Source organism: Scyliorhinus torazame, chromosome 9, assembly GCF_047496885.1.
Source record: "Scyliorhinus torazame isolate Kashiwa2021f chromosome 9, sScyTor2.1, whole genome shotgun sequence".
NCBI classification, from domain to species: Eukaryota; Metazoa; Chordata; class Chondrichthyes; order Carcharhiniformes; family Scyliorhinidae; genus Scyliorhinus; species Scyliorhinus torazame.
Window position 1 is genome coordinate 7,952,425 of NC_092715.1, and position 13,927 is coordinate 7,966,351.

At 51.1% G+C, this 13,927-nt stretch overlaps 1 protein-coding gene across 1 annotated transcript in view; it reads right to left on the bottom strand.

Moving 5' to 3' along the window:
• Positions 1-446: 446 nt before the first annotated feature.
• The window catches only part of LOC140429944 (ciliogenesis and planar polarity effector 1-like), a 110,630-nt gene continuing 97,149 nt past the window's right edge, over positions 447-13,927 (bottom strand). The window contains exon 11 of the mRNA XM_072517534.1: positions 447-1,013. The gene's annotated coding sequence lies outside the window, so the exon portion shown is untranslated. The remainder of the gene's footprint in view (positions 1,014-13,927) is intronic.

Sequence of the window (13,927 nt, forward strand, 5' to 3'; positions counted from 1 at the left end):
TACAGGGGCAAAATGTTCCCGTGATAGTGAACGGTGGGAGCAACAAGTCCAGAGAACCCTGGATGTCAAGGGATACCCAGAGTTGGATAAGGAGAAAAATGGAGGCTCATGGCAGATACCGAGAACTCAAAAAACTGGAAGGCCTAGAGGAATATAGAAAGTACAGGGGGTGACTGGATAAGCTGAGGTTGTTTTCTCTGGAGCAGAGGAGGCTCAGGAAGGACCTGATTGAGGTGTATAGAATTATGTGCGACATAGGACAGATAGAAAGTCACTTTTCTCCTTAGTGAAGGGGTCAATAACTAGATGTTTCGACACTCGGCGAGTACGCGGTCAATTCCAGTCCCACAGACCCGCAATCCCAACACAAGTGAATTAACCAATAATTTGTATATTTTCCTGAGATCATGTATCCTTGACTGCTCCAATAAATTACAGGCACCAGATTTGTAAGTAAAACATTTAAAAAAAACTTTATTTAGAACAGTAAAAGTGGTAAACATGTAATGGTGATGATATAACAATGGTCTGTTAATCTAATTATTCCCTAACCACTGCCCCACCCTCCACCCTCACACAAAACGGACACACACTGGGGTAGGTGAGGATCAAAATAACGGGGATTAAACTGGGAATGAGTGCTGGGCATCTTCGCAGCTGAGGTTGCAGTCTTTGTAGTGGGCGGTCTTCTTGGGATGTGGAGTGTTGAGACCCACCGGTTGGATCTGATCTTTGAGGGTGTGCCTTCAATTAGAACTCTCAGGCCGTAAGCCTTCCTCTGGGGAATCGCCTTCACTTTTACTGACCTGGGCTTTCACACGGAAGATCCCCCCTCAGGTCTGTTCAATTCTAACTTGTGTCTATCAGGCTCACTTAGTTAAATCCAGGATTCTCAACCGGAGAATTTTAAATGGGTTTTCAAACAGCTCCTGTGCCTGTAGGTGGCGCTGGGGTGGCTCCTCCTGCAGGTCAAACTGAGAGAATGGGCTTCACCTTGAACCTCCAAAAAGAACCTACCGGGTGAGAGAAAATTCGGAATTCTGGTTACACAGTTGCTTAATCAAAATGGAAATGATTACTTGCCAACGGCTCACAGGTCACACAGAAAGAGGAAGGCATTTAGTCACAAGAGGTTTTCAAGAATGTTGCCAGGGCTAGAAAAGTAGTTGCCAGCTAGGAGGAGATATTTGATAGGTCGGAGTTATTTTCGTCGGAACAAAGGCTGAGGGGTGACTTAATTGAGGTGGACAAAATTATGAGGGGGAGAGATAGAGTGGACAGGGTAAAATTGCTTCCCTAGGTGAAGAATTCTAGAACCAGGGGATATAGATTTAAGATAAGTGGCAGAAGGTGTCGAGGGGACATGAGGAACATTTTTACCCAGTGGGAGTCTGGAATTCGCTGCCCGAGTTGGTGGTGGAGGCAGAGACCCTAAACTCTTTTAAAAGGTACCTGAATTTGAATTTGTTTTATTGTTACGTGTACCGAGGTACAGTGAAAAGTATTCTGCCTACAGTCCAGACAGATTGTTATAGGACATACAATAGATACACAATATAAATACAAAGACACCGGCATCGGGTGAAGAATACGGAGTGTAGTACTACTCAGTAGAGAAGATGTGCGGAGAGATCAGTTCAGTCCATAAGAGGGTCATTCAGGAGTCTGGTAACAGCGGGGAAGAAGAGTCTGTTCGTGCGTGTTCTCAGACTTCTGTATCTCCTGCCCGATGGAAGAAGTTGGAAGAGTGAGTAAGCCGGGTGGGAGGGATCTTTGATTATGCTGCCCGCTTTCCCCAGGCAGCGGGAGGTGTAGACCTGGATCTGCGGCTTACGTGCTGTAGGATACAGGGCTATGGGCTGGGTGCAGGAAGGTGGGATTAGAAAGGACAGCTGGGTGTTCTCGGGCTGGCATGGAGAAGATGGGCCGAATGGCCTCCTTCTGTGCTGTAACTTCTTTGATTCTATGAATCTGAGCCGTTTCTCCCCAGGCTTTTAATCAGAAATTAAACTTTCAGAGGCGGCTGGAGAGAGTTTTGATCCTGCCTTCGCTGCTAGAGTGTCTGGACCTGTGTCCCTGCTGCTGCCTTGGCCTGAGTAGAACCGAGTGCAAGATGGAGCCTGCCTTCTTTGCCACAATGTTCTGGAACTACTTCAACCAATCAGAATCGAAAACCAGCAAGCCCCGGGATTCCAAGTCTGCAGAATTGTGGAATCCAACATCACAGAACGAGGGAGTTCCACAAAAAAGCGAGATTTCAACATGAGGACCCTTACACAGGGGGGGGGGGCGTTACAGGTTTACGTTCAGGGGCAGGAGGTTCAGAGATGTGAGGAAAGAGGGTGGTGGGAATCTGGAACCCAGTGCCTGAATGGATGGTAGGGCAGGAACCCTCACAACTTTTAAGAAGTATTTATAAGCATTTGAAACACCCGAGTTTACAAGGCTCCGGATCAATGCTGCAAAACGAATAGATCGGTGCTCGATGGTGGCACGGATTTTTAAATTCCTCGCTGGTTTACCCTCGTAGTTTATTTTCTCTTTCTTTATTTTCTTTTTAATCCTCCTTTGCTGGATTCTGAATTGATAAGAACATAAGAACTAGGAGCAGGAGTCGGCCATCTGGCCCCTCGAGCCTGCTCCACCATTCAATGAGATCATGGCTGATCTTTTGTGGACTCAGCTCCACTTTCCGGCCCGAACACCATAACCCTTAATCCCTTTATTCTTCAATAAACTATCTATCTTTATCTTAAAAACATTTAATGAAGGAGCCTCTACTGCTTCACTGGGCAAGGAATTCCATAGATTCACAACCCTTTGGGTGAAGAAGTTCCTCCTAAACTCAGTCCTAAATCTACTTCCCCTTATTTTGAGGCTATGCCCCCTAGTTCTGCTTTCACCTGCCAGTGGAAACAACCTGCCCGCATCTATCCTATCTATTCCCTTCATAATCTTATATGTTTCTATAAGATTCCCCTCATCCTTCTAAATTCCAACGAGTACAGTCCCAGTCTACTCAACCTCTCCTCATAAGCCGATCCTCTCAACTCCGGAATCAACCGAGTGAATCTCCTCTGCACTCCCTCCAGCGCCAGTACGTCCTTTCTCAGGTAAGGAGACTAAACCTGTACACAGTGCCCCAGGTGTGGCCTCACCAGCACCCGATTCAGCTACAACATAACCTCCCTGTTTTTAAACTCCATCCCTCTAGCAATGAAGGACAACATTCCATTTGTCTTCTTAATTACCTGCTGCACCTGCAAATCAACTTTTTGTGATTCATGCACAAGGACACCCAGGTCCCTCTGCACAGCAGCAAGCTGCAATTTGTTACTATTTAAATAGTCCATTTTGCTGTTATTCCTACCAAAATGGATGACCTCACATTTATCAACAATGTACTCCTTGCCCACTCAATTAAACTGTCTAAATCCCTCTGCAGACTTTCCATATCCTCTGCACTTTTTGCTTTACCACTCATCTTGGTGTCATCTGCGAACTTGGACACATTGCACTTGGTCCCCAACTCCAGGTCATCTCTGTAAATTGTAAACAACTGCGGTCCCAACACTGATCCCTGAGGCACAACACTAGCCACTGATTGCCAATCAGAAAAACACCCCTTTATCCCCACTCTTTGCTTTCTGTTAGTTACCAATCCTCTATCCCTGCTAATACATTACCTGTAACCGTTTCTTATGCATCAGCCTTTTGTGGGGCACCTTAGAACATAGAACATAGAACAATACAGCGCAGTACAGGCCCTTCGGCCCACGATGTTGCACCGAAACAAAAGCCATCTAACCTACACTATGCCATTATCATCCATATGTTTATCCAATAAACTTTTAAATGCCCTCAATGTTGGCGAGTTCACTACTGTAGCAGGTAGGGCATTCCACGGCCTCACTACTCTTTGCGTAAAGAACCTACCTCTGACCTCTGTCCTATATCTATTACCCCTCAGTTTAAAGTTATGTCCCCTCGTGCCAGCCATATCCATCCGCGGGAGAAGGCTCTCACTGTCCACCCTATCCAACCCCCTGATCATTTTGTATGCCTCTATTAAGTCTCCTCTTAACCTTCTTCTCTCCAACGAAAACAACCTCAAGTCCGTCAGCCTTTCCTCATAAGATTTTCCCTCCATACCAGGCAACATCCTGGTAAATCTCCTCTGCACCCGCTCCAAAGCCTCCACGTCCTTCCTATAATGCGGTGACCAGAACTGTACGCAATACTCCAAATGCGGCCGGACCAGAGTTCTGTACAGCTGCAACATGACCTCCCGACTCCGGAACTCAATCCCTCTACCAATAAAGGCCAACACTCCATAGGCCTTCTTCACAACCCTATCAACCTGGGTGGCAACTTTCAGGGATCTATGTACATGGACACCTAGATCCCTCTGCTCAGCCACACTTTCAAGAACTTTACCATTAGCCAAATATTCCGCATTCCTGTTATTCCTTCCAAAGTGAATCACCTCACACTTCTCTACATTAAACTCCATTTGCCACCTCTCAGCCCAGCTCTGCAGCTTATCTATATCCCTCTGTAACCTGCTACATCCTTCCACACTATCGACAACACCACCGACTTTAGTATCGTCTGCAAATTTACTCACCCACCCTTCTGCGCCTTCCTCTAGGTCATTGATAAAAATGACAAACAGCAACGGCCCCAGAACAGATCCTTGTGGTACTCCACTTGTGACTGTACTCCATTCTGAACATTTCCCATCAACCACCACCCTCTGTCTTCTTTCAGCTAGCCAATTTCTGATCCACATCTCTAAATCACCCTTAATCCCCAGCCTCCGTATTTTTTGCAATAGCCTACCGTGGGGAACCTTATCAAACGCTTTGCTGAAATCCATATACACCACATCAACTGCTCTACCCTCGTCTACCTGTTCAGTCACCTTCTCAAAGAACTCAATAAGGTTTGTGAGGCATGACCTACCCTTCACAAAGCCATGCTGACTATCCCTGATCATATCATTCCTATCTAGGTGATTATAAATCTTGTCCCTTATAATCCCCTCCAAGACTTTACCCACTACAGACGTGAGGCTCACCGGTCTATAGTTGCCGGGGTTGTCTCTGCTCCCCTTTTTGAACAAAGGGACCACATTTGCTGTCCTCCAGTCCTCTGGCACTATTCCTGTAGCCAATGATGACATAAAAATCAAAGCCAAAAGTCCAGCAATCTCTTCCCTGGCCTCCCATAGAATCCTAGGATAAATCCCATCAGGTCCCGGGGACTTATCTATTTTCAGCCTGTCCAGAATTGCCAACACCTCTTCCCTACGTACCTCAATGCCATCTATTCTATTAGCCTGGGGCTCAGCATTCTCCTCCACAACATTATCTTTTTCCTGAGTGAATACTGACGAAAAATATTCATTTAGTATCTCGCCTATCTCTTCAGACTCCACACACAATTTCCCATCCCTGTCCTTGACTGGTCCTACTCTTTCCCTAGTCATTCGCTTATTCCTGACATACCTATAGAAAGCTTTTGGGTTTTCCTTGATCCTTCCCGCCAAATACTTCTCATGTCCCCTCCTTGCTCGTCTTAGCTCTCTCTTTAGATCCTTCCTCGCTACCTTGTAACTATCCATCGCCCCAACCGAAACTTCACACTTCATCTTCACATAGGCCTCCTTCTTCCTCTTAACAAGAGATTCCACTTCCCTGGTAAACCACGGTTCCCTCGCTCGACGCCTTCCTCCCTGTCTGACCGGTACATACTTATCAAGAACACGCAGTAGCTGATCCTTGAACAAGCCCCACTTATCCAGTGTGCCCAACACTTGCAGCCTACTTCTCCACCTTATCCCCCCCAAGTCACGTCTAATGGCATCATAATTGCCCTTCCCCAGCTATAACTCTTGCCCTGCGGTGTATACTTATCCCTTTCCATCATTAACGTAAACGTCACCGAATTGTGGTCACTGTCCCCAAAGTGCTCTCCTACCTCCAAATCCAACACCTGGCCTGGTTCATTACCCAAAACCAAATCCAACGTGGCCTCGCCTCTTGTTGGCCTGTCAACATATTGTTTCAGGAAACCCTCCTGCACACACTGTACAAAAAACGACCCATCTATTGTACTCGAACTATATCTTTTCCAGTCAATATTTGGAAAGTTAAAGTCTCCCATAATAACTACCCTGTTACTTTCGCTCATATCCAGAATCATCTTCGCCATCCTTTCCTCTACATCCCTAGAACTATTAGGAGGCCTATAAAAAACTCCCAACAGGGTGACCTCTCCTTTCCTGTTTCTAACTTCAGCCAATACTACCTCGGAAGAAGAGTCCCCATCTAGCATCCTCTCCGCCACCGTAATACTGCTCTTGACTAGCAGCGCCACACCTCCCCCTCTTTTGCCTCCTTCTCTGAGCTTACTAAAACACCTAAACCCCGGAACCTGCAACATCCATTCCTGTCCCTGCTCTATCCATGTCTCCGAAATGGCCACAACATCGAAGTCCCAGGTACCAACCCACGCTGCCAGTTCCCCTACCTTGATTCGTATACTCCTGGCATTGAAGTAGACACACTTCAAACCACCTACCTGAACGCAGCCCCCTCCTGCGACGTCAAATCTGTGCTCCTGACCTCTATACTCTCATTCTCCCTTACCCTAAAACTACAATCCAGGTTCCCATGCCCCTGCTGCATTAGTTTAAACCCCCCCAAAGAGCACTAACAAATCTCCCCCCCCCCAGGATATTTGTGCCCCTCAGGTTCAGATGTAGACCATCCTGTCTGTAGAGGTCCCACCTTCCCCAGAAAGAGCCCCAGTTATCCAAAAATCTGAAACCCTCCCGCCTGCACCATCCCTGTAGCCACGTGTTTAATGCCTTGTCGAATGCCTTCTGGAAACCACATCCACCAGTTCCCCGTTGTCCACCTTGCTCGTAATGTCCTCAAAGAATTCCAGTAAATTAGTTGAACATGACCTGCCTTTCATGAATCCACGCTGTGTCTGCCCAATGGGACAATTTCTATCCAGGTGCCTCGCTATTTCTTCCTTGGTGATAGATTCAAGTATTTCCCCCACTACAGAAGTTAAGTTAACCGGCCTATAGTTACCAGCCTTTTGTCCACCTACTTTTTTGAACAGTAGTGTCACATTTGCGGTTTTCCAATCTGCCTGAACCACCCCAGAGACTAGCAAATTTTGATAAATTACCACGAGAGCATTTGCTATTTACCCCACCATCGCTTTTATACCCAGGGGTGCATTCCATCAGGGCCAGGAGACTTGTCCATCTTTAGCCCCATTATCCCTGAGTTCGGATCTACCTGACTTTTGCCATCTTTTACGCTTTTTCTTTCAATATAACACTCTCCTTAGCTTCCCTGGTCTGCTATGCTTGGTTTCGAATTCCTTTCCCCCTTACTGGGAGTAATGAATTACCTCCTTAAATATCTATCGGTGCTTATTTACTGGTGTTCCTGCGAACCTACCTGCCCGGTCCACTCAAGCAAACTCTAACCTTATTTCGTTGTAATTCCTTTGATTTAAGTTAAACAGAGTTGTTTCCCACCCAAAATTTTCACTTCAAACTGAATATTAAATTCTATCATGTTATCATCACTTCCCGGGGAATCTATTACTCTGAGGTCATTTATTAAACCTGCCTCATTCGCCATTCATTACCAGATCCCAGATAACCTGTTCCCTGGTTGGCTCCATGACGGATTGCTCTGGAAAACTCTCCCTCATGCACTCAATTAATTTCTTGTCGTAGCTACCCTGTCCAATCTGCTAACCCAAACAACATGAAGATTAATGTTACCCACAATTATTGCTCTATTCTTTTTACATGCCCCTATTATTGTTGATTTATATCCTTTCCGACAACGTAGCATCTGTTTGGGGGTCTGTACCTTATTCCTACCAATGTCCGTCCACCAAATGGACTCTACACCATCTGAATCTAGATCGACCTTCACAACTGTCCTCAGCTCATCTCTTATGACCAGTGGTACCCCACCACCTTTTCCTTTCTCTGTCTTTCCAAAAGGTCAAATTCCTCTGAATATTAAGTTTCCAGATTTGATCTCCCTGTAACTATATCCCCATAATGGCCATAGTGTCCAAAGGTTATGTGGGGTTACAGGGTTAGGGTGGGGAGTCGGGCCAAGGTGGGGTTACAGGGCGAGGGTGGGGAATCGGGCCTAGGTGGGGTTACAGGGTGAGGGTGGGGAATCGGGCCTAGGTGGGGTTACAGGGTGAGGGTGGGGAATCGAGCCTAGGTGGGGTTACAGGGTTAAGGTGGGGAGTCGGGCCTAGGTGGGGCTACAGGGTGAGGGTGGGAATCGGGCCTAGGTGGGGTTACAGGGTGAGGGTGGGGAATCGGGCCTAGGTGTGGTTACAGGATTAGGGTCGGGAATCGGGCCTAGGTGGGGTTACAGGGTTAGGGTCGGGAATCGGGCCTAGATGGGGTTACACGATTAGGGTCGGGAATCGGGCCTAGGTGGGGTTACAGGGTGAGGGTCAGGAATCGAGCCTAGGTGGGGTTACAGGGTGAGGGTGGGGAATCGAGCCTAGGTGGGGTTACAGGGTGAGGAATCGGGCCTAGGTGGGGTTACAGGGTGAGGGTGGGGAATCGGGCCCAGGTGGGGTTACAGAGCGAGGGTGGGGAATCGGGCCTAGGTGGGGTCACAGGGTGAGGGTGGGGAGTCGGGCCTAGGCGGGGTTACAGGGTGAGGGTGGGGAATCGAGCCTAGGTGGGGTTACAGGGTGAGGGTGGGGAGTCGGGCCTAGGTGGGGTTACAGGGTGAGGGTGGGGACTCGAGCCAAGGTGGGGTTATAGGGTTAGGGTGGGGATTCGGGCCTAGGTGGGGTTACAGGGTGAGGGTGGGGAATCGACCCTAGGTGGGTTTACAGGGTTAGGGTGGGGAGTCGGGCCTAGGTGGGGTTACAGGGTGAGGGTGGGGAATCGAGCCCAGGTGGGGTTACAGGGTGAGGGTGGGGAATCGGGCCTAGGCGGGGTTACAGGGTGAGGGTGGGGAATCGGGCCTAGGTGGGATTACAGGATTAGGGTCGGGAATCGGGCCTAGGTGGGGTTACAGGATTAGGGTCGGGAATCGGGCCTAGGTGGGGTTACAGGGTGAGGGTCGGGAATCGAGCCTAGGTTGGGTTACAGGGTGAGGGTGGGGAGTCGGGCCTAGGTGGGGTTACAGGGTGAGGGTGGGGAATCGAGCCTAGGTGGGGTTACAGGGTGAGGGTGGGGAGTCGGGCCTAGGTGGGGTTACAGGGTGAGGGTGGGGAATCGGGCCTAGGTGGGGTTACAGGGTGAGGGTGGGGAATCGAGCCTAGGTGGGGATACAGGGTGAGGGTGGGGAATCAGGCCGAGATGGGGTTACAGGGTGAGGGTGGGGAATCGGGCCTAGGTGGGGTTACAGGGTGAGGGTGGGGAATCGGGCCTAGGTGGGGTTACAGGCTGAGGGTGGGGAATCAGGCCTAGATGGAGTTACAGGGTGAGGGTGGGGAGTCGGGCCTAGGTGGGGTTACAGGGTGAGGGTGGGGAATCAGGCCGAGATGGGGTTACAGGGTGAGGGTGGGGAATCGGGCCTAGGTGGGGTTACAGGGTGAGGGTGGGGAGTCGGGCCTAGGTGGGGTTACAGGGAGAGGGTGGGGAGTCGGGCCTAGGTGGGGTTACAGGGTGAGGGTGGGGAATCGGGCCTAGGTGCGGTTACAGGATTAGGGTCGGGAATCGGGCCTAGGTGGGGTTACAGGGCGAGGGCGGGGAATCGGGCCTAGGTGGGGTTACAGGGTGAGGGTGGGGAGTCGGGACTAGGTGGGGTTACAGGGTGAGGGCGGGGAATCGAGCCTAGGTGGGGTTACAGGGCGAGGGTGGGGAATCAGGCCTAGGTGGGGTTACAGGGTGAGGGTGGGGAATCGGGCCTCGGTGGGGTTACAGGGTGAGGGTGGGGAATCGGGCCTCGGTGGGGTTACAGGGTGAGGGTGGGGAATCGGGCCTAGGTGGGGTTACAGGGTGAGGGTGGGGAGTCGGGCCTAGGTGGGGTTACAGGGTGAGGGTGGGGAATCGGGCCTAGGTGGGGTTACAGGGTGAGGGTGGGGAATCGGGCCTAGGTGGGGTTAAAGGCTGAGGGTGGGGAATCAGGCCTAGATGGAGTTACAGGGTGAGGGTGGGGAGTCGGGCCTAGGTGGGGTTACAGGGCGAGGGTGGGGAATTGGGCCTAGGTGGGGTTACAGGATTAGGGACGGGAATCGGGCATAGGTGGGGTTACAGGATTAGGGTGGGGAATCGGGCCTAGGCGGGGTTACAGGATTAGGGTCGGGAATCGGGCCTAGGCGGGGTTACAGGGTGAGGGTGGGGAATCGGGCCTAGGTGGGGTTACAGAATTAGGGTCGGGAATCGGGCCAAGGTGGGGTTACAGGGTGAGGGTGGGGAATCGGGCCTAGGTGGGGTTCCAGGGTGAGGGTGGGGAGTCGGGCCAAGGTGGGGTTACAGGGCGAGGGTGGGGAATCGGGCCTAGGTGGGGTTACAGGATTAGGGTCGGGATTCAATGGGCCGAATAGCCTCTATCTGCACTGTAGGAATTCTATGATCCAGGGTCCTGGTCGAGTGTAACACGTTCCCACGAGACGGCAGGTCTATCATGTCAGATACGGAGGAGAATTAGACGTTAAGACAGAGGATCAGAATTAGGCCACTCGGCCCATCGAGTCTGCTCCGCCATTAAATCATGGCTGATATTTGTCTCATCCCCATTCTCCTGCCTTCTCCCCATAACCCCAAATCCCCTTATTAATCAAGAACCTGTCTATCTCTGTCTGAAAGACACTCTAAAATGCGCACACCCTAAACCGCGAAAACCCCAAACCGCACACACCCTAAACCGCACACACTCTAAACCACACACACACCTTAATCCGCACACACCCTAAACCGCACACACTCTAAACCACACACACACCTTAATCCGCACACACCCTAAACCGCGCACACCCTAAACCGCGCTCACACCCTAAACCGCACACGCCCTAAACCGCACACACCCTGAACCGCACACACCCTGAACCGCACACACCCTAAACCGCACACCCTGAACCGCACACACCCTAAACCGCACACCCTAAACCGCACACACCCTGAACCGCACACACCCTAAACCGCACACACCCTGAACCGCACACACCCTGAACCGCACACACCCTGAACCGCACACACCCTAAACCACACACACCCTAAACCGCACACCCTAAACCGCACACACCCTAAACCGCGTACACCCTAAACCGCACACACCCTAAACCGCGTACACCCTAAACCGCACACACTCTAAACCGCACACACCCTAAACCGCGTACACCCTAAACCGCGTACACCCTAAACCGCACACACTCGAAACCGCACACACCCTAAACCGCACACACCCTAAACCGCACACACTCTAAACCACACACACACCTTAATCCGCACACACCCTAAACCGCGTACACCCTAAACCGCACACACCCTAAACCGCGTACACCCTAAACCGCACACACTCTAAACCGCACACACCCTAAACCGCGTACACCCTAAACCGCGTACACCCTAAACCGCACACACTCGAAACCGCACACACCCTAAACCGCGTACACCCTAAACCGCACACACCCTAAACCGCACACACTCTAAACCACACACACACCTTAATCCGCACACACCCTAAACCGCGCACACCCTAAACCGCGCTCACACCCTAAACCACACACACACCTTAATCCGCACACACCCTAAACCGCGTACACCCTAAACCGCACACACCCTAAACCGCACACACTCTAAACCACACACACACCTTAATCCGCACACACCCTAAACCGCACACACCCTAAACCGCGCTCACACCCTAAACTGCACACACCCTAAACCGCACACACCCTAAACCGCACACACCCTGAACCGCACACACCCTGAACCGCACACACCCTAAACCGCACACCCTAAACCGCACACACCCTAAACCGCGTACACCCTAAACCGCACACACCCTAAACCGCACACACACTAAACCGCGTACACCCTAAACCGCACACACCCTAAACCGCGCATACACTAAACCGCGCTCACACCCTAAACCGCACACACCCTGAGCAGCACACACCCTAAACCGCACACACCCTAATCCGCACACACCCTAATCCGCACACACCCTAAACCGCGCACACCCTAAACTGCGCACACCCTAAACCGCGCACACCCAAAACCGCACACACCCTAATCCGCGCACACCCTAAACCGCACACACTCTAAACCACACACACACCTTAATCCGCACACACCCTAAACCGCGCACACCCTAATCCGTACACACCCAAAACCGCACACTCCCTAATCCGCACACACCCTAAACCGCACACACCCTAATCCGCACACACCCTAAACCACGCACACACCCTAAACCAAGCACACACCCTAAACCGCACACACACCCTAAACCGCACACACACCCTAAACCGCACACATCCTAAACCACACACACCCTAAACCGCGCACACCCTAAACCGCACACACCCTAAACCGCACACACCCTAAACCGCACACAACCTAAACCGCACACACCCTAAACCGCACACACCCTAAACCGCAGACATCCTAAACCACACACACCCTAAACCGCGCACACCCTAAACCGCACACACCCTAAACCGCGCACACCCTAAACCGCAGACACAGTAAACCGCACACACACCCTACACACATCCTAAACCGCACACACCCTAAACCACACACATCCTAAACCACACACACCCTAAACCGCACACACCCTAATCCGCGCTCATCCTAAACCACACACACCCTAATCCGCGCACATCCTAAACCACACACACCCTAAACCGCACACACCCTAATCCGCGCACATCCTAAACCACACACACCCTAAACCGCAGACACAGTAAACCGCACACACACCCTACACACATCCTAAACCGCACACACCCTAAACCACACACATCCTAAACCACACACACCCTAAACCGCACACACCCTAAACCACACACACCCTAAACCGCACACACACCCTAAACCGCACACACCCTAAACCACACACATCCTAAACCACACACACCCTAAACCGCGCACACCCTAATCCGCGCTCATCCTAAACCACACACACCCTAATCCGCGCACATCCTAAACCACACACACCCTAAACCGCACACACCCTAATCCGCGCACATCCTAAACCACACACACCCTAAACCGCACACACACCCTAAACCACACACATCCTAAACCACACACACCCTAAACCACACATACCCTAAACCACACCCACCCTAAACCGCGCACACCCTAAACCGCGCACACACCCTAAACCGCACACACACCCTAAACCGCACACACCCTAAACCGCACACACCCTAAACCACACACACCCTAAACCGCACACACACCCTAAACCGCGCACACCCTAAACCGCGCACACCCTAAACCGCAGACACAGTAAACCGCAGACACAGTAAACCGCACACACACCCTAATCCGCAAACACCCTAAACCGCTCACACCCTAAACCGCAGACACAGTAAACCGCACACACACCCTAATCCGCAAACACCCTAAACCGCTCACACCCTAAACCGCGCACACCCTAAACCGCAGACACAGTAAACCGCACACACCCGAAACCGCAGACACAGTAAACCGCACACACCCTAAACCGCACACACACCCTAATCCGCAAACACCCTAAACCGCACACACACCCTAAAGCGCACACACCCTAAACCGCTCACACCCTAAACCGCGCACACCCTAAACCGCAGACACAGTAAACCGCACACACCCTAAACCGCACACATCCTAAACCACGCACACCCTAAACCGCAGACACAGTAAACCGCACACACCCTAAACCGCACACACCCTAAACCGCACACACCC